Source organism: Salmo trutta, chromosome 13, assembly GCF_901001165.1.
Source record: "Salmo trutta chromosome 13, fSalTru1.1, whole genome shotgun sequence".
NCBI classification, from domain to species: Eukaryota; Metazoa; Chordata; class Actinopteri; order Salmoniformes; family Salmonidae; genus Salmo; species Salmo trutta.
The window spans coordinates 79,132,404-79,154,826 of NC_042969.1; the positions used below are offsets into that span (position 1 = coordinate 79,132,404).

The window sequence follows — 22,423 nt, forward strand, 5'->3', positions numbered from 1 at the left end:
TTATAAAAAAACGTCGTCACATCAAGAACCAGTCATGTTACGCGATGTGTCTATACTGAAAAATCATTGGTGGCTGAAGTGTCACGATGAAGTGAAAGAAATTGAAATAATTGATAAGCCAACTTTATATCACGGGAGCTGTCCGTGGTGCTGTTCTTGCGCATCACCAAATACTGTAGCCTTATCTTTGACAGCCTGGCAATGCAAGTTGCCTCATGAAATAACCATATACATACTTTGAGAAAATGGGGGTATTTGGAAAAGACTCAAGTCAATGTTTTTGTTGTTGAGGATGATGATTTTTGGTCAATGGATAAGTCCCACGCGTCTTATTCAAGTATATTATGTGTAAATTCCAATAGTGCTCAGTACGTCATGATGAGCCTCCATCCCGCCTCTAACCCCAGTCATCTCACGCTAACTATCATCTTTGTCAAGGCACAAGAGCAGTCTACAGCTATCCATGCGGGAACATAAACGTAATTTAAATGATCATCTGCTATATTTTTGGATATAGATAAGTGTAACCTGTAACAGCAAAATGAAACTATGTGGATTTCGAGGTTCCCTGAGTTTTATTTTCTGCTTGAATATTATTCCAGGTAGGCTATAGATTGTCTCTTTTGCTGAAGTATGTACAGTTGAAAATGGTAAATTCCCAATGTACATATTTAGGAATATATACGTTATGTCCATATCAACTCACACTTACAGTCCAATCGCAATGATTGTTTCTCATTTTGGTTTTTCAGTGAACATCAGGCAAGTGGTGAGTTAAATGGTTTCTGGTTTAGAGTAGCCTCTTGACAGATAGCTTGTTGTATTTGTATTACATTAAGAGTTTAAATGGTTTCATGACTGGTTTAGAGTAGCCTCTTGACAGATAGCTTGTTGGATTTGTATTACATTAAGAGTTTAAATGGTTTCATGACTGGTTTAGAGTAGCCTCTTGACAGATAGCTTGTTGGATTTGTATTACATTAAGAGTTTAAATGGTTTCATGACTGGTTTAGAGTAGCCTCTTGACAGATAGCTTGTTGGATTTGTATTACATTAAGAGTTACTGAAGTAACTGATGTAAACTACATTATTAATGGTCTCTTAATGATGAATCATTGTGACATCTACAGTGGCTGATTATTTCCTCTGTCCCAGTCAGATTCTGATTAGACAGCTGTTTCCCAGGCAGGAGGCAGGATCTTCCTGCCAGTTGTTTAGGTATCATCTTATTCACAGTACCAGTCAAAACCTTGGACACACTGACTCATTCAAGGTGGGGTTTTTTTTAACCATTGTTTACATTGTTGAATAATAGTGAAGACATCAAAACTATGAAATAACACACATGGAATCATGTAATAACCAAAAAAGTGTTCAACAAATCAAAATATATTTTATATTTGAGATTCTGGCATTCTTGGCATTCTCTCAACCAGCTGGAATGCATTTCAATTAACAGGTGTGCCTTGTTAAAAGTTAATTTGTGGAATTTCTTTCCTTCTTAATGCGTTTGAGCCATTCAGTTGTGTTGTGACAAGTGGTGTCATATTTTATAGTTTTGATGTCTTCACTATTATTCTACAATGTAGAAAAGAATAAAAATAGAGAAAAACCCTGGAATGAGTAGGTGTGTCCAAACTTTTGACTGGTACTGTAAATTAATTCTGTGGCCCTTTTCTACAGCCTCCTCAAAAGGCTTTATTGAAACAGTGAAGCAGGGTAATATCTGGCTCACCCAAATCCACTGAGACCACTGTAAACAGTTGCTTCTGGCAGTGTTCTGAACTCAGTTATGTTTGTCAAGAATTTGAAATGAATTCTCAGAAAAAAACCATAGAATTTAATACATGGGAAAACCATATATTCTCATAACAACATAATAATACAAAGAAACAGGATCTTAGATTGGAGAGAAAATGAAATGGTCCAGTAAATTCCAAGTATGCAGAAGATTGCACAACTGTATTTTGTTGAAAACTCATCCAAATAGTATTTGATCTTTCTATACAAATGAAGAAAAAAGAATCAGCATAAAGGACTTTAGGGTGGCAGGTAGCCTAGCATTTAGAGCGTCGTGCCGATAACCAAAAGGTTGCTGATTCGAATACCCGAGCAGATAAGGTGAAAAATATGTCGATGTACCCTTGAGCAAAGAAATTATCCCTAGTGTGCTCCAGGGGTGCCATACATACTATGGCTGACTCTGTAAAACAACACATTTCACTGCACCTATCCAGTTTATGTGACAATAAACTTTGCATTTAACCTACAAGAACAGGGTACAGTATGTCTATCAGAGTGTAATATAGCCTATCTGTGTTTATTTTCTATGGTGGTATTATATGGCAAATGTCCCATGGATTAGGGTGTGTATCAACATATCCCTGCTTGGGGTCAACAGATGCCTCATTTGCATCTGCTGGCTCATAATGGAAGCTTTACTTGATCTCTTACTATAGCATCAGAAGCGTAATCTACTCCCAAATCCCCCTATGTCCCAGTGTTCTGCACCATCTGCCATGTGTTCACATGTTCTCTGACACACTGAGACTTTTACCCATGAACAGGTAACTGACAAAATAAAGGAAACACATGAGTAGATGAGGGATACAAAGTACTGTATATTGAATGCAGGTGCTTCCACACAGGTGCTGTTCCTGAGTTAATTAAGCAATTAACACCCCATCATGCTTGGGTCATGTAAGCATGATGGGATATGTATCTCTGTATGTGTGTGTGTGTGTGTGTGTGTGTGTGTGTGTGTGTGTGTGTGTGTGTGTGTGTGTGTGTCACCAGATTTAAACCCAATTGAACACTTATGGGAAATTCTGAAGTGGCTCATGAGAGCATTTTCCACCACCATCAACAGAACACCAAACGATGGAATATCTAATGGAAGAATGGTAATACATCTCTCCAATAGAGTTCCAGACACTTGTAAAATCTATGCCAAGGCGCATTGAAGCTGTTCTGGTGGCTCAGCTATTAAGACTTTATGTTGGTGTTTCCTTTATTTTGTCAGTTACCTGTATATCTTTGTTCTGGCTGACATCAGGTTGTCACAGATTGTCATTTTTGAGTAAATGTATGACAATGATGTAGTGCTCAATAAATTAAAATAAATTGATTGTGTTTTGGTGTTTGGGTGAGAATGATGTTCTTTCTTATACATTTTTAAATTACATATGAGTCATTTTAGTCATTTAGCAGAGACTGTTCTCTATGCCCTGTCCTAGCCTGTTGGTGTCCTCATGGGAAGTATGCCCAGAAGCTGCTGAATGATTTGTTTACTAACTACACCAGTGCCCTGAGACCAGTAGAGGAAACAGAAAACCTCCTCAATGTGACCCTGCAGATCACCCTCTCACAGATAATTGACATGGTAACAGCTTTCTTACGTTTAAACTATGGCTATTTCAGAAATACAACAATAATAAAGAGATTCCCAAAAAGATCCCAAAAAAATCTCTAACATTCACATTTGGCATTTGAAATAGACGTCATATTCTAAGTGCTAAGTTAATAACTAGTGAAATGAAGCCATTGTTCACCATGTTCCCTCTGTTGCAGGATGAACGTAACCAGATGTAACCAGACGTAACAGCATATGTGTGGATACGACAGGTGTGGGTAGGCTCATACCTCACCTGGAGTAAAGATGATTATGATGGACTTGATACCATCCGTATACCTAGTAGTTATGTATGGAGACCTGATATAGTCTTATATAACAAGTAGGTTGGACTGGTATTGGGTTCATCAAAGAGCTCTGTTGCTCCCACAATCCATTCCACACATCAACTTTGTTGTCAGTGTGAAGGCACTGTCCGGGGGTATCATCGGATGGGGCCACAGTGTCTTCTGATCCCTCCTGTCTCAGCCTCCAGTATTTATGCTGCAGTAGTTTATGTGTCGGGGGGCTAGGGTCAGTCTGTTACATCCGGAGTATTCTCTTGTCTTATCCGGTGTCCTGTGTGAATGTAAATATGCTCTCTCTAATTCTCTCTTTCTCTCTTTCTTTCTTTCTCTCGGAGGACCTGAGCCCTAGGACCATGCCTCAGGACTACCTGGCATGATGACTCCTTGCTGTCCCCAGTCCACCTGGCCATGCTGCTGCTCCAGTTTCAACTGTTCTGCCTGCGGCTACGGAACCCTGACCTGTTCACCGGACGTGCTTGTTGCACCCTCGACAATTACTATGATTATTATTATTTGACCATGCTGGTCATTTACGAACATTTTAACATCTTGACCATGTTCTGTTATAATATCCACCCGGCACAGCCAGAAGAGGACTGGCCTCCCCTCATAGCCTGGTTCCTCTCTAGGTTTCTTCCTAGGTTTTTGGCCTTTCTCAGGAGTTTTTCCTAGGGAGTTTTTCCCAGCCACCGTGCTTCTTTCACATGCATTGCTTGCTGTTTGGGGTTTTAGGCTGGGTTTCTGTACAGCACTTTGAGATTTCAGCTGATGTACGAAGGGCTATATAAATAAATTTGATTTGATTTGATTTGATTTGACAAGCGGAACACTCCTTGAAGACATTTATTCATGGGAGTGTTCTGGTCTTTTTTCTGCTTTTTATACACTACTGTATGTACTGGGAATCTGGGAAGTAACTGGCGGCTGGTAGCCTAGCGGTTAGATTGTTCAGCCAATAACTGAAAGGTCGCTAGTTTGAATACCCGAGCCGAAAAGGTGAAAAATCTGTCGATATGCCCTTGAGCAAAGCACTTAACACAAATCTGCTCCAGTAGTGCTGTACTATTGTTGCTGAGCCTGTAAAACAACACATTTCACTGCACCTATGTGACAATAAAAGATCAAGGTTATAAAATGCAGAAACAAAGTGGAGGCAACCCATAAAAGAGCTATCTCTTTTCATAACGGATCCACTCTTCTTCCATTGATTTTCTTGTGCCTTTGGCTAGTCCTGCTAGTCCTGGTAGTCATTCCTGGTTGGTCCTGCTAGTCATGCCTGGTTGGTCCTGGAAGTTATGCCTGGTTGGTCCTGCTAGTCATGCCTGGTTGGTCCTGGAAGTCATGTCTGGTTGGTCCTGCTAGTCATGCCTGGTTGGTCCTGGAAGTCATGTCTGGTTGGTCCTGGTAGTCATGCCTGGTTTGTCCTGCTGGTCTTGCCTGCTTGGTCCTGCTAGTCATGCCTGGTTTGTCCTGCTAGTCTTGCCTGGTTGGTCCTGCTAGTCATGCCTGAATGGTCCTGCTAGTCATGCCTGGTTAGTCCTGCTAGTCATGCCTGGTTGGTCCTGGTAGTTATGCCTGGTTTGTCCTGCTAGTCATGCCTGGTTGGTCCTGGAAGTCATGCCTGGTTGATCGTGCTAGTCATGCCTGCTTGGTCCTGCTAGTCATGCCTGAATGGTCCTGCTAGTCATGCCTGGTTGGTCCTGCTAGTCATGCCTGGTTGGTCCTGCTAGTCATGCCTGGTTGGTCCTGCTAATTATGCCTGGTTGGTCCTGCTAGTCATGCCTGGTTGGTCCTGCTTGTCTTGCCTGGTTGGTCCTGCTAGTCTTGCCTGTTTGGTCCTGCTAGTCATGCCTGGTTGGTCCTGCTAGTCATGCCTGGTTGGTCTTGCTAGTCTAGCTAGTCTAGCTCTCTCTCTCTAGCTCTCTCTCTAGCTCTCTCTCTATCCCCTCTCTCTAGCTCTCTCTATCCCTCTCTCTCTATCTCTCCCTCTCCCTCCCTCCCTCCCTCCCTCTCCCAAAGGTGACCTCTCTGTATGTATTTCAGTGCTGATAGCCATTTCACAGGCTCCATGGACACTAATGTGGTTATCCGCTATGATGGCCAGATCATATGGGACTCCCCGGTTATCACCAAGAGCTCCTGTAAGGTAGACGTATCCTTCCCGTTTGATGTCCAGCAGTGCAGATTCACCTACAGCTCCTGGACCTACAACGGTAACCAGATGGACCTCCAGAATGCCATGGACCACGCCGACCTGGCTGACCTGGTAGAGAATGTGGAATGGGAGGTGAATTAATTGATCACTTTTATTTGACCAATTTAAAATACATAGAGTTGCAACAATACACTCAATAAAAAATCCTTGATGATAAAAACACAGTACAGTTAACATATTTATACCATTGGGAAACACGGTCTAACTTCTTATCCTCTGTTTTGAACGCTGTTCATCTTTTCCCCAATGAATGAATGAATGACTGAATCACTTATTGCCATTGTGGTCCTGGTTCTCAGGTGCTGGGGATGCCTGCCAAGAGGAACATAATTCTGTATGGCTGCTGTGCTGAACCTTACCCTGATTTGACCTACACTCTCCAACTAAAGAGGAAGGCTTCCTTCTACGTGTTCAACCTGCTCATCCCGTGTGTGATGATCTCCTTCCTGGCTCCGCTGGGCTTCTACCTGCCGGCTGACTCTGGGGAGAAGGTGTCCCTGGGCGTCACCGTCATGCTGGCTCTCACCGTGTTTCAGCTGCTGGTCGCTGAAACCATGCCTCCATCAGAGAATGTGCCACTTATTGGTGAGGGCAATCAGGGGTGGACTGGGACCAGAAACCGGCCCTGACATTTCTAACACACTGGCCCATTATTTTACTTGAGTCCCCCACATCAGACTATTTTCTCCCTTGAGGCCCCCATTACTACCCAGATCATGATCATTTTGCAGAAAAAAAACAAGTGAGACAGGCCCACGGCTAAAAATGGACCAGCCCATCTGAAATTTTCCGAAATGCCAAATGGCCAGTCCACCCCTGAGGGCAATCATTTAGCTAGTGATGAACATGTCCGTAACACTGTAGTTGATTGAACTTCATGCACTGTCTCTGTCAAGGGGAAACCAGGACCTTTAAAGTGACATCAGTACCATTCAATGTTAGATAGTGACAATAATACATGTTCCTCTTTCAATGTCCCACAGGAAAGTACTACATGACCATGATAACAGCCTCCACGGCCCTGACCATCTTTATCACGAACATCCACCACTGTGGCCCAGACGCCAAGCCTGTGCCCAAGTGGGCCAAGATCTTCATTCTGCAGTACGTGGCTAGGGTGTGCTTTGTGTATGAAGTAGGGGAGAACTGCATGTATTTCCAGCCTGAGAAACCGGACCCGCCACCTCAACCTACCCCTCAGAGGTACAACAACTACACCATGAACGGACAAGCGGTCCAAGAGGACTTGATTCTGAAGGTGGAAAGAGGTCAAGATGGCATGACCCAGAAAATAATTGAGGAGACAGAAGATCAGTTGATAAGCCCCACCGGCTCCTTGGGGAGGAACCCCACCAACCACTACAGTGCCTGGAGAAACGGCATGTTCATGGACTGTGGGGACTCGCCAGGGCTGGCTGCAGCCAGGAGGAGCCGGAATGGTGGAGTAGGAGGGAGTACAGGGAGAGAGGAGGTGTGTAAGACCCAGTGCACCTGTCAGCACCAGCAGCTCCTCCGAAATATTGAGTACATTGCCAACTGTTACAGAGATACGAGGGCCACAGCGAAAAGGACTGGGGAGTGGAAGAAGGTGGCGAAGGTGTTGGACCGATTCTTCATGTGGATCTTTTTCATCATGGTGTTTTCCATGAGCCTGCTCATCACGGGGAAAGCCCTCTGAAGATGCAATCTTGCAGACGGCTACAATGATGCTGAAGTAGGACCAAATAATGACAGTGAACGGGAAATAGATCGCTATTAAAGCTCACACAAGAGCCACGTCTATCAAAAAGGTTGTGTCTGAACAGGACAGTGAAACTACAGGAGGAAGGTCACAGAACCAAAAATGTATTTTGTTGCTACAGAAGGGCAATTGTGCTGCGAAAATGACACAGAAGACAGGTAAAACTGAGTCCTGATGCCCATGCCGCTGTAGTCAACAGACCGCACAGTCTCTTACGCTTCGATCACACCGACTGTGTTTTGATACACCAGAATGACATTCATTTCCAATGGAACGCTGCGTTTGCTTGCAGCATTGTGTTGCAGAGGCAGTTGCAGTGCGTTCTGTGTGGTGCATACGTTCGATTTATCGATTTATCGAAGTATGCATCAAATTCTATGCGTAGACTTGACAGAACGTAGCAAAATATGAATGTTGAATTTCTGTTGCACACACATATCCAGTAAAAAAATGTGGGATTACATAATAAAAACAGTTTAATTGCATAATTTCTTTACATGTTTTATTCATTTATTTGCCAAGTATATTATTATTCGATGACTTCCACAAATTAATTGACATACAAAATGCAATTTTGGAGCGAAATGCAATAATAAATAGTCAAGATAGCAGAGTAGGATCTTTCAACAATGAGACCAACGTTGAGGAAGGTGGTCTTGATCGCGCTGTTGGGCCGGGACCAGTCCCGCCGAAAGCGCAGGTCTGTGTGGGTCCAGAGATGGTTAAAGTCTTGAAAGCAGGCAGGGGAGTTCCACCGTCTCATTCAAGAGCTTCGACTGTTTGGAGAGGAATTCCCAAGTTACTTTCGTCTGGACCGAAGCCAGTTCGATCACCTGCTCCAGATGGTTGGAGCCAGGATCGCCCGGATGGATACCAACTACCGGGAGTCCATCAGCCCAGTTGAACGCCTGGCGATTTTTCTCCGGTAAGGTACATTCTAGTACATTTTTAAAGCCTTTGATACCATAATTGATTGATATTGATACATTGTTTTTATGTTCAACCTAGCTAGCTAAAGGGCTCTCTAGTTAATAGTCCCTATTTGACATCAGATGTACTTTTACAGAATGTTCATTAGGACTATAACTTTTCCCAAAGTTGATTTATAATCCTTATTTAATTATGCAATGTTACCAAATGAAAAGAAAGTTGAGGTGCCTTCTGCCCTGATGAAGGTAGGCTAGTCTTCTCCAGGACCCATTGTTGTTCAAGACAGTTACAGTCATTCATTACATTCTTATTGGACTCACATACACTCAGAGAAAAAGGTTCCAAAAGTGTCCTTCTGCTTTCCCCATCAGATAACCATTTTTGGTTCCAGGTATAACCCTTTGGGGAACATGTTATACATGGGATCCAATAGGGTTCTACTTGGAACCAAAAAGGGATCTCCTATGGGGACAGCCGGAGAACCCTTTTAAGTAGATAGTACCATTCTTTCTAAGAGTAGAGTTGGCCTGGGCTACAGTTTATTGATATAGTCATAGACTGAATTGTACTGTTTCAAGGCATTGTTAATGATGGTTGATGAGTATTACAATATAATTAGTAGAGCATAATAAACTGTAATGAGGTAGCTATATGAGTAGATAGAATATGTGGGTGGAATTCAAGTTACACACAATATTGATCATTATTTTGAATTATATTGCAGATTCTTGGCGACAGGGGACTCCTACAGGACCATCGGATTCAGCTTCCGAGTTGGACGGTCCACGGTGGCAGGCATTGTCCCCTCTGTGGCACAAGCCATTTGGGACTGTCTGGTTGGTGAATACATGCCTGTCCCCAAGGAGGAAGACTGGAGGGCCATCGCTGCCGAGTTCCTGGAGAGGTGAAATTTCCCCAACTGTCTTGGCTCCATTAACTGGAAACATGTAGTAATCCAGGCTCCACGGTGCTCAGGTTCGCAATTCTACAACTACACGGGTACATATTCAGTTGCACTCTTGGCTGTAGTAGATGCCATCTACTGTTTCCGTGTTGTTGATGTTGGTGCTTACGGCAAGGGAAGTTATTGCGGAACCCTCCGGGACTCTGCCTTCGGCCAGGCACTTCAGGATGGCACCCTGGAGATTCCACCACCTGCATGACTCCCTGGGGCTGAAGACCTGGAACCTGTTCCCAACGTCTTCGTCGACGACGAGGCCTTCCCTTTAGACCCAACCTCATGAGGCCCTACGCTGGACGCCAGCTGCCATTGCCAAAGCCTGTAAGGATCTTTAACCTGTTGGGGGTAGGGGGCAGTATTTACACGGCCGGATAAAAAACGTACCCGATTTAATCTGGTTATTACTACTGCCCAGAATATGCATATAATTATTGGCTTTGGATAGAAAACACCCTAAAGTTTCTAAAACTGTTTGAATGGTGTCTGTGAGTATAACAGAACTCATATGGCAGGCAAAAACCTGAGAAGATTCCTTACAGGAAGTGGCCTGTCTGACCATTCCTTGAGCTTCTTGCCTCTGTTTATTGAAGACTGAGGATCTTTGCTGTAACGTGACACTTCCTACGGCTCCCATAGGCTCTCAGAAGGCGGGAAAAAGCTGAACGATGTAATTCCAGCCCCAGGCTGAAACACATTTGCGCTTTTGGCAAGTGGCCGATCAGAGGACAATGGGCTTAGGCGCGTGCACAAGTCGACCCCATGCTTTTTACCTAAACGCAGATTCCCGGTCGGAATATTATCACTTTTTTACGAGAAAAATGGCATAAAAATTGATTTTAAACAGCGGTTGACATGCTTCGAAGTACGGTAATGGAATATTTAGAATTTTTTTGTCACGAAATGCGTCGTGCTCGTCACCCTTCTTTACCCTTTCGGATAGTGTCTTGAACGCACGAACAAAACGCCTATGTTTGGATATAACTATGGATTATTTGGGACCAAACCAACATTTGTTATTGAAGTAGAATTCCTGGGAATGCATTCTGACGAAAAACACCAAAGGTAATAACATTTTTCTTATAGTAAATCTGACTTTGGTGAGTGCTAAACTTGCTGGGTGTCTAAATAGCTAGCCCTGTGATGCCGGGCTATCTACTTAGAATATTGCAAAATGTGCTTTCACCGAAAAGCTATTTTAAAATCGGACATATCGAGTGCATAGAGGAGTTCTGTATCTATAATTCTTAAAATAATTGTTATGCTTTTTGTGAACGTTTATCGTGAGTAATTTAGTACATTTTTAGTAAATTCACCGGAAGTTTGCGGGGGGTATGCTAGTTCTGAACGTCACATGCTAATGTAAAAAGCTGGTTTTTGATATAAATATGAACTTGATTGAACAAAACATGCATGTATTATATAACATAATGTCCTAGGTGTGTCATCTGATGAAGATCATCAAAGGTTAGTGCTGCATTTAGCTGTCTTCTGGGTTTTTGTGACATTATATGCTAGCTTGAAAAATGGGTGTCTGATTATTTCTGGCTGGGTACTCTGCTGACATAATCTAATGTTTTGCTTTCGTTGTAAAGCCTTTTTGAAATCGGACAGTGTGGTTAGATTAACGAGAGTCTTGTCTTTAAAATGGTGTAAAATAGTCATATGTTTGAGAAATTGAAGTAATAGCATTTCAAAGGTATTTGAATAACGCGCCACAGGATTCCACTGGCTGTTACGTAGGTGGGACGATTTCGTCCCGCCGACCCTAGAGAGGTTAACAAACGACTGTCCAGGGCAAGGTCAGTTGTTGGTTGCGCCTTTGGGATTCTGGCAGCCCGGTGGAGAATGTATCGGAGAGTGCTTGGTCTCAGCCCCTCAAATGTCGATGCCTGCGTGAAGGCCACATGTGTTCTCCACAACTACCTGCGGAGGTCATTCCAGGAGCCGCTCCGGATGGAGATGGGCACGCCAAATGGTCACCTACCTGATGTCACCAGGGCAGGTGCCAACAACGCCACCAGACAGGCACTCCAGGTGAGGGAGAAATTGACCACCTACTTCTCATCGCCAGCAGGTGAAGTCCCATGGCAGTATGCCATGGAGTGAAACAGCTCTTTTAAGAGCCCCATAACACAAAGGTTATTTTAAGAACCATCCACCATTGTCCATAAAATTGCATTTTTTCCCCAGATGACTTTATGTATCATTGTCTCTTCATTTGAAAACTATATTTTTGGGAGTAAAGACCACACCTTAACCCCTTCCCTCTCTCATTAACGTCAGTATTATACACACCTGGCACGGTACATCAGGTGAGCAGGAGCACTAATTAAGGTTATACGACATACAGTTAGTAGGATAATAAATAGTAGTTTACCACCCTGTTCACTGGCCTGACAAAATACAGGTGGAAAAAAAACAAATTAGGAAGAGAATGTGTTTTTACTTTCATCTTGTCTTAGATCTGCAAAGGTTTAGGGAAGAAATAAGCAGATTAAGTCTAAATCAGATATTAATAAACAACTGAAACAACTGACTATGAAAACATTATAGTTTAATAAGTATTCAAGTACAGGAAAGAACATGATAGGTACGTGTGTTGTAAAATAAAATAAAAAAATTAAACTATTGAAAGAGGTGTGTGCGTGTAAAAAATTAAAAAATGAATGTGTAGCCTGTAATCTGTAAGAGAACATACAAGAGCATGTATTTTTGGCACAACTGCAGACAGATACAGGGACTACTCATAAAGCCTAGACGTAGTAGGGGAACTACAGACAGATACAGGGACTACTCATAACGTCTAGACGTAGTAGAGGAACTACAGACAGATACAGGGACTACTCATAAAGCCTAGACGTAGTAGGGGAACTACAGACAGATACAGGGACTACTCATAAAGCCTAGACGTAGTAGGGGAACTACAGACAGATACAGGGACTACTCATGAAGCCTAGACGTAGTAGGGGAACTACAGACAGATACAGGGACTACTCATAAAGCCTAGACGTAGTAGGGGAACTGCAGACAGATACAGGGACTACTCATAAAGCCTAGACGTAGTAGGGGAACTGCAGACAGATACAGGGACTACTCATAAAGCCTAGACGTAGTAGGGGAACTGCAGACAGATACAGGGACTACTCATAAAGCCTAGACGTAGTAGGGGAACTACAGACAGATACAGGGACTACTCATAAAGCCTAGACGTAGTAGGGGAACTACAGACAGATACAGGGACTACTCATAAAGCCTAGACGTAGTAGGGAAACTGCAGACAGATACAGGGACTACTCATAAAGCCTAGATGTAGTAGGGGAACTGCAGACAGATACAGGGACTACTCATAAAGCCTAGACGTAGTAGGGGAACTGCAGACAGATACAGGGACTACTCATAAAGCCTAGACGTAGTAGGGGAACTGCAGACAGATACAGGGACTACTCATAAAGCCTAGACGTAGTAGGGGAACTGCAGACAGATACAGGGACTACTCATAAAGCCTAGACGTAGTAGGGGAACTGCAGACAGATACAGGGACTACTCATAAAGCCTAGACGTAGTAGGGGAACTGCAGACAGATACAGGGACTACTCATAAAGCCTAGACGTAGTAGGGGAACTGCAGACAGATACAGGGACTACTCATAAAGCCTAGACGTAGTAGGGGAACTGCAGACAGATACAGGGACTACTCATAAAGCCTAGACGTAGTAGGGGAACTGCAGACAGATACAGGGACTACTCATAAAGCCTAGACGTAGTAGGGGAACTGCAGACAGATACAGGGACTACTCATACAGCCTAGACGTAGTAGGGGAACTGCAGACAGATACAGGGACTACTCATAAAGCCTAGACGTAGTAGGGGAACTGCAGACAGATACAGGGACTACTCATAAAGCCTAGACGTAGTAGGGGAACTGCAGACAGATACAGGGACTACTCATAAAGCCTAGACGTAGTAGGGGAACTGCAGACAGATACAGGGACTACTCATAAAGCCTAGACGTAGTAGAGGAACTACAGACAGATACAGGGACTACTCATAAAGCCTAGACGTAGTAGGGGAACTTCAGACAGATACAGGGACTACTCATAAAGCCTAGACGTAGTAGGGGAACTGCAGACAGATACAGGGACTACTCATAAAGCCTAGACGTAGTAGGGGAACTGCAGACAGATACAGGGACTACTCATAAAGACTAGACGTAGTAGGGGAACTGCAGACAGATACAGGGACTACTCATAAAGCCTAGACGTAGTAGGGGAACTGCAGACAGATACAGGGACTACTCATAAAGCCTAGACGTAGTAGGGGAACTGCAGACAGATACAGGGACTACTCATAAAGCCTAGACGTAGTAGGGGAACTGCAGACAGATACAGGGACTACTCATAAAGCCTAGACGTAGTAGGGGAACTGCAGACAGATACAGGGACTACTCATAAAGCCTAGACGTAGTAGGGGAACTGCAGACAGATACAGGGACTACTCATAAAGCCTAGACGTAGTAGGGGAACTGCAGACAGATACAGGGACTACTCATAAAGCCTAGACGTAGTAGGGGAACTGCAGACAGATACAGGGACTACTCATAAAGCCTAGACGTAGTAGGGGAACTGCAGACAGATACAGGGACTACTCATAAAGCCTAGACGTAGTAGGGGAACTGCAGACAGATACAGGGACTACTCATAAAGCCTAGATGTAGTAGGGGAACTGCAGACATGGCCATAAAGAGCGAGAGAGCAGGGCACTGGAGATCTGAGGTACAGAGAGGAGTGGAGGAGAGGTGTGTGTGTGTGTCTGAAAAAAGAAAATAATGTGTAGCCATAACACAGCGAAACAAACAAATGGCCCCTGGACGTCATGGACCAGTTGATGGAACATAACTTCACAAAAAGTTTCAACACCCTGGTTGTCAAGTGGTTTTAAATGAAAGAAATATATTCACCTTTAGTCTCGTAAGAGACCAACAAGAGCATCTGTGAATTCTCCGGTGTATGAGTTTCAATTCTGTGAGTTCAGAAATCTATGTAACTGTCACGACTTCCACCGAGGTTGGTCCCTCTCCTTGTTCGGGCGGCGTTCGGCGGTCGAGGTCACCGACCTTCTAGCCATTGCTGATCCTCTTTTCATTTTCCTTTGGTTTTGTCTTGTCTTCCATCACACCTGGTTCCAATTCCATCAATTACATGTTGTGTATTGAACCCCCTGTTCCCCCTCATGTCCTTGTCAGTGATTGTTTATTGTAAGTGCTTGTGCACTTCTGTCCTGGTGTACGTCGGGTTATGTACCCATTATTTGATTGTTCTGTTTTCCGGTGAGTTTTTTTGTTTTTAAACTACGCCGTTTGGAAAGTTTTTGTTCTCCTGCGTCTGACTTCTCTGCCGCCAGTACACACTCCTTACAGTAACACGAATAATGAATGCTATCCTAAGACTTTATAAACAAATTACTTTATGAATTGACTGAATTTAAACGGAACTGACGTGTGTGAAAAGAAAGGTACAATGAAGGGAGGTCAAAACAACAACCAGACAACTCCTCTCCTCTTCCTGTCCTTCCTGTGAGCTGCTCGGCTAAATTGACTCCATCTCTGGAAGGGAAGAGAAAAACAACACATACAAGCTTAACATAATAGAACACCATAAAAGGTGAGATTTATGTTAACTAAATACTGCTTGTATAGTGTAGTTAGAGGCATAAATATTGGAACAGTGCGGTAAAGTTGGTAATACTCGCTGTTTACTCATGGAATTTGTATTTCAGATCAAAAGATGAATATGACAGGCAAATATTTAGACAGCAAACTGTTGTTTTGGGATATTTTTTAACCTAGAAACAACAGCTATACATTTGCCTCATATTAAAACCTGTTGAGGATCTTATCCCGATCTTATCCCGGTATTGGGATTCATTGTCATGTGACCATGGCGGGGAATTCAAAACTGCAAGAGTAATCATTTCAAAAAATCAAATAATCAACTATTTTCCTCCATTTGAAAGATATATCTCCTAAATCTAACCACGCTGTCCGATTTTCAGAGGCATTACGGAGAATGCATAAAGTTAGGTTATGTGAGGAGAGTACATTGACAATAGCTGCGTGTAATGTTTAGCCAATTCAAAGAAGGGCATCAACAGACAGAAAACTAGCTAGAATTATGCACTTACCTTTGACAATCTGCATCAGATGACACTCATAGGACATTATGTTATACAATACATGCATTTTTAGTTCCATCAAGTTCATATTTATATCCAAAAACAGCATTTACAGTCGCGGTGAAATTCAGAATTTTTTTCGGCTCGAATGCACCCAGTGAATCCAGCATTACAAATCACGGAATTACTATTCGAAAACATTGGTAAATTATAATATTGTCATTCAAAGAATAATATATTATCATCTCGTAATTGCTACCGAAGGGCCAGATCTCAAAATAACTTTACTGGGAAATCACATTTTGTATAAACTGGGTACTATGCTAACAACAATAAGCTATATGCTAAGCTAAGCTAAGCTATACCGTTAGCATTAGCATCATCTAATATCGATAATAACATTCTAAATATCCCCTTACCTTTGATTATCTCCATCAGAAGGCGCTGCCAGAGATCCCAGGTCCAGAACAAATGTGGTTTCTTTTGACAAAGTTCATAATTTATGTCCAAATAGTTAGCGTTCAGTAGGCTCCCACAAAATGAGGTGGGCAGTGTAAAGTCACGTCGAAAAACTAAAGAAAACCTAGTAAATAATCTATTTACGTTTGTTTAAACATGTCAAACGTTGTTTAGCACTAATCTTTTGTTCCATTTTTAACGTGAAACATCAGTAAACATCAGTAATATTTTCACACAACCTATCAAGTGTCTAGAATAAACGATAATGACAAAGGCACTCTTCTCAGATTCATGCGCAGGCGCAAAAAATGAAGTGATGACGTGTCAACTTGTAAGCTTTCTAATTCGGTGTGTATTTATCACAGATGCTTCAAACAACTTTCTAAAGATCGTTGACATCTAGTGGAAGCAGTAGGAGTTGCGAACTGAATCCTTTCTCACTGTGGTATCTTTAAAACAATGACACTAAATAGTACAGTCACAAAATTCTCTTTTTTTTTTATCTATTTTTCACAGGTTTTTGCCTGCAATATGAGTTTTGTTATACTTACAGACACCATTCAAACTGTTTTAGAAAATTCAGAGTGTTTTCTATCCGAATGTGTTAATAATATGCATATCCTAGCTTCTGAGTTGGTGTAGGAGGCAGTTAAAACTGGGCACATATTTCTTTCAAAATTCTCAATACTGCCCCCGTGGCCCGTAGAGGTTAATACTTTGATCTGAAATACCAATTAGCCTACATGAGTATACTGTAAAAATGACCTACTTTACTTCACTGTCGCAACACTTGACACTACCTGTAATGTAGAGAAAAAAAATGAACCATTGAGCTCGGCTTCGAAAAGCAGCTGATACATTTTAACCTTGACTGCTGCTTTTCTTTGCTGAGGCAGCCTCTTCAGGGTTGGCACCGGGCTCATGGCAAAGAGGGTCTCTTCATCCTCCTTCCTGTGAGCATCAGGTTGGGCTGCATCCCTCTCGACGGCTTGGAGGAGCCTCTGCCGAAATGAGTTGAGTGGATCTGGGGGCTGGTACCTCCGATGACGCCTGGTGTGAAGTTGTTCCTCTTCGTTTCTCTCTCTGTTTCTCTCCACGGCCACATCCTGTTCAGTGGTCACTTCCATGAGGTTAATAATCTCAGGTGGTCCTAGATCCAGAGGTGCTTCCTCCATTTCATCATCTTCCATGGCTGCACCGGTGGTGGTCATACTTGTGGATCATGTAGATGTTGTAGAGGGTCTCGCTGCACCGGTGGAGGCGATGGTCGCACTTGTGGATGACGTAGTAGAGGGTCTGGCTGTAAAATTGCCACTCGTTGCCATAGGCACAATAAATGGATCCAGAAAAGAAAGAACGTAGCAGAAGCGCCAAGGCTGCTGGCCTGAAGCTGCTGAACCAGACCTCTTCTTCTCTTTCTCTGCCCTTCTCTCTCTCTGATACCTGTCCCTGAGTCCTCTCCACTTCCTCCTACAGTCTTCTAATAATATAAGCCAAACCATTACCTATCATAACTATAGTTATTAGTTAGCTATCATGAACATGTCACCTACTGTACACAGAGACATACATGGTTATCTGACCAAATTATCAGGGGTACAGTAGTATCTACCATTTCTATTACCATTTATCTGACATTCACACTCTTTCAAACATGATTATTTGGTAAAGTTATCAGGGGTAGTAACTAGCATAATTTATATGACTATTTCTTTCACACACACACACCTCATTGGCTAGGTTAGCAAGATAGGTTAGCTAGCTAGCTAACGTTAACTAGCCACATCTAGCACAAGCTCACTACTAAATTGACCTGGCAATCCTACTATCGTGGACACTTGTCTCCAAGCAGCATGTTTTGTGTTTATGTCCCTGTAGCTGTCAGCAGTTGTGTCAAAAAGACACGGTTTTGAGGATACTGCGAAAATGATTCTCTCCTCCATGTGTCCGGCATGCGACCATCTGCAAAATATACCTGCATCAGTATAGTTGCCTAGCTGCGCAAAATGTTATGCAGCAGTGATGCAATGACGCAGTCGTGTGTTCAAAGCGTTAGTGATAATGCTTCTGTAGCGTAAGGGATTGCAGATGGCGACATAGCGGCCATAGGCCATGACACACAGCAGCATGCTCTCGACGGTTTGAAATGACAAATACACATACAACTGGAGGGAACACGCTGAGTAGGAGATAGTTACGTCATTCCACAAACTCACTGATATCATCTTAGGCAGAACACTGGTCGATATCACAATGTCTACGAGGGACAGGTGGCTGAGGAAAATGTACATGGCTGACTGCAGCTTGGGGTCTGTCGCCACCAGGGTAAGTATGATGAGGTTTCCAATCAGGATCATCTGGTAGACCACCAAAAGGAAGATGGCCAGCTCTAGGTAGACGTTTTTCAGCCCGCTCTCAACCCCAATGAAGAGGAATTCAGTCACAACTGTCACGTTGGCTTGAAGGCAAGAGTCTTCTGGAGGTCAAGGAAGATCCTTTTACTAAGGTCCACAATATCAGCATTTGCTTGAGAAAGACAGAAATAGTTCTTATTTTGTATGAGACACTTACTTTCTACATTGTGAAAGCTGTATTCAGGGCATTTATGTTGTTGACACGCCAGATTTGGATATTATTTGGACTATTTCTGTGAACAGACACAAAAAAAAGACATACAAACATGAATAATGAATCTCTATAGTATACACTACATTTAAATATAAACAATTTTGAATAGCCATTGATGCAAATGATGAATTGATGAATCTGGTATTGAATTAGCCCAACAACACCAATGGTTTGAAATGCCTGCCACCATACATTAACACTTACCGTCTGTGTACTGCACACAAAACAATGCTGCTTAATAATTTGCAAAAAATAATTCACTTAAGACTTCATTCACAGAGGAATATGGAAAAGATCAAACACCTGATAGTGGGTTGACAATATGACTGACTAGTTTATCTCAATGTACAGGTCATCATGTGGACTTGATCTAGAGAACAAGTGTTGTGTTTCTGTTGGTTTTATGGCTCTCCTGCAGTGCCCAGGGGGTTCCACACACCTCTGAATGCAAGCTCTCTCCTAGTTCAGAACATAGTTGGCTTCCTGGGATTATTCCAGCCAATCAGGGTTTCACACAATAGTTGGCCTAATAACTCCCAAGCATGCATTGATTGGTAATATGTGCATGGCATTCGTGGCAAATGAGAGCAGAGCTAAAACAAATAATAATAATGACTTTCTTCTGTGCCGCCCTTCACATGTTGCATCATTATTTTTGCCTCTGATTGAGAAGGGTTGGGTTAAATGCAGAAACACATTTCAGTTGAATGCATTCAGTTGTACAACTGACTAGCTATCCTCCTTTCCTTTCCTTTATGACTGGAGTACATCGTTTCTGATTAATTATGTCCAACACTTCATTTTGATCCTCTAAAATGTCTATATGCATGGATAGATGTTCAACAAACTCTTAACAAACTCCATTGGCTAGCTAGATATTAACTGCAGATGCTGATATAAAACAAACAGTTGTGTTGCCAGCAGGGAGTTGTACATGTCCTTTTAAAATGATGTTTAAATGTGTGTGATAGTTTTCAAATCTGAAAGCTCAAGTCAATATCAACCTGAAATGTAGAGACATTGGTTTTACTCAAAATGTAGAGACATTGGTTTTACCCAAAATGTAGAGACATTGGTTTTACTCAAAATGTAGAGACATTGGTTTTACCCAAAATGTAGAGACATTGGTTTTACTCAAAATGTAGAGACATTGGTTTTACCCAAAATGTAGAGACATTGGTTTTACCCAAAATGTAGAGACATTGGTTTTACCTTGCGGAGAAATCTTTTACCATGTCTAAGTAACAGAATCATATTCTCCAATTCAGACCTGCTTATTCATTGTTAAATAATAAAATCTATAAACTGTTGTGTCTTTGGCTATGCCGGATTAAGGTATATGACATGCTAACCTATAAAATTATTTCTCTGTAATTAATATTACCTGATTAAGCTAATCATGTAAATGTAATTAACTAGAAAGTCGGGGCACCACGGAAGAACGTTTATAGAGCCGGTATCTTCCGAATAAACTCTTAAAATACTTAGTCATATTTTACATCGATAGCAGTCAATATTAACCCTTATCTTATTTTCAGTCTCATAATGAAAGTTGTAAATTCTTGGCTATCTTCACGAACCCTGGCTAACAAGTTGAATCAGCAATACAAAATTGGGTTTAATTATTTATTTACTAAATACCTAAACTAATCACACAGAATTACAAATACACAGAATACAAATGATGTCATACAGAAAACGTCCCTGGTGGACGAAACCTGTATGATGGCTGGTTACACAAAGGAAAGGGGGTAGGGCTTGAATGAAAGAGCGGGAAGACTTAGGAACAAAGAAACAGCAGCTATGCTATCGTAAATACATTATCTTATGCATTCTAAATTACCGCCCATTTGGAAAAGGAAAATGCAATAAATGTTTACTCTGAGCTGCGCTTTGGTATATTGGTCGTAGATGCTTGCCGGGTTGGCCAACAGATCTTCCTGTCCTCGGAAGAATGTCTCTGGTGGTAAATTGGATACGTGGTGGTATCTTCGTCTGTTTGTTAGACTGGATCCGTCGTCCGTCCTTTCCTAGCCCACGTCTACAGCGACCGCTGCTAACTCAACGGCTAGGAAGTATCACTCCTATAGTGAATAAGCTCAAAATTCATACCATTCGCCACCAAAGCTCACGCCGAGATTGGCTTAGTTCTGTACTTGACGTGTGTCCTTCTAACGTAGAGGCTGCAGACCTCACGTACTGGAACATCTGGTTATCTTTTCGTCAAAGGCTTATATAGTGGAGAGGGGGAAGGATGTGTTTCATCGTTTATAACCCCTGTCTCTTCACAGGGGTGGGCCACTGATCAAGCAGGGCACTTTCCTTATGAAAACCTAATTCTCTCATTTGGAAGCTAAAATTACATTTAATCTCCTAACAAACAATTTCAATATCAAACATTTCAATTGCATAACAATTCCATGTGACTCTGATAACTAGAGGGTGTATACTTTCCCAGGTACAGTTTATGTCGTCCTGTCATCAGTCATAATGTCTCAGATGACAACCGAACTGACATCCATACTCATTACGTTCCAAAGCATATTTCCAACTGGTTTTATTACTGAAATATGGTTCCTTTCCCCATTTGTTTGATGTTCCCAGACTCTCTATATTTAACACAGGCTATTCAGCAGTCCTTCAGTAGGGTCAGAAAGAGAGGGGAAGGGAAAAAGGTATTTATGGGGGGGTCATAAACCTTACCCACAGGCCAACGTCATGACAAAACTATCAAATAAAGAAAGTTGCACAATCCATATACAAACTCCCAGCAACTCAATGGGTATTTACCAACGTTTCGGCATCCCTGTATATTCCTCAGGGTCAATAATAATAATAATGAAATGTAAACATGGTGCATTATGGAATAACTTTATTGGAGACAGGAGTTTCAGGACAAAAGCCTCTATCTGTTTGTTCCTGAAACTGTAAACAAGTGGATTCACAAGAGGAGTTAAACACCGTTGACAATAGACATCAAGATGATGACATTGGGATGAATATGATATGATTTAGCACTGATGTAGACACATTAATAAGCAATGTAGAAGGTAATGACAGCAATGAGATGAGAGGAGCAAGTAGAGAAAGTATTTTTTCCGCCCTTCAGATGTGGCAATTTTTCAAACGGATTTGATGATTTCACAATATGACCAAATTATGACAGTGAATGGAACATACATCACAAATAAAGCACATGCGAGGGCTAGATCTATCAAAAATATTGTTTCCAACCAGACAATGTAACAGTCGGAGGATAATCACAAAACCAATACATTATCTGATGACTACGGAAAGGTAGTTTTGATGCAAGAATGACATTCAATGCTGGAAGCCCATGTTATTGAGGCCAGGAACACACACTTTGATTGTCATAATGCTGTTGTAACATAAAGGATTGCAGATTAGCAACATAGCGGTTGTAGGCCACAGCACATAGGAGAAATCCCTCTGTAGTTTGGAATGTCAAATAGGTATACATCTGTAAGAAGTGACCTGCAAATGAAATGGACACATCATTCCACAAACACACTGATGTCATTTTATGTAGAACACTGGTGGTGATCACAATATTGGTGAGAGACAGATTACAGAGAAAAATATACATTGATGTGTGAAGT

The 22,423-nt window shown here is 42.1% G+C and overlaps 1 pseudogene; it reads left to right on the forward strand.

Moving 5' to 3' along the window:
* Positions 1-447: 447 nt before the first annotated feature.
* LOC115206573 (neuronal acetylcholine receptor subunit alpha-9-like) lies at positions 448-8,143 on the forward strand (annotated as a pseudogene).
* The last annotated feature ends 14,280 nt before the right edge of the window (positions 8,144-22,423 follow it).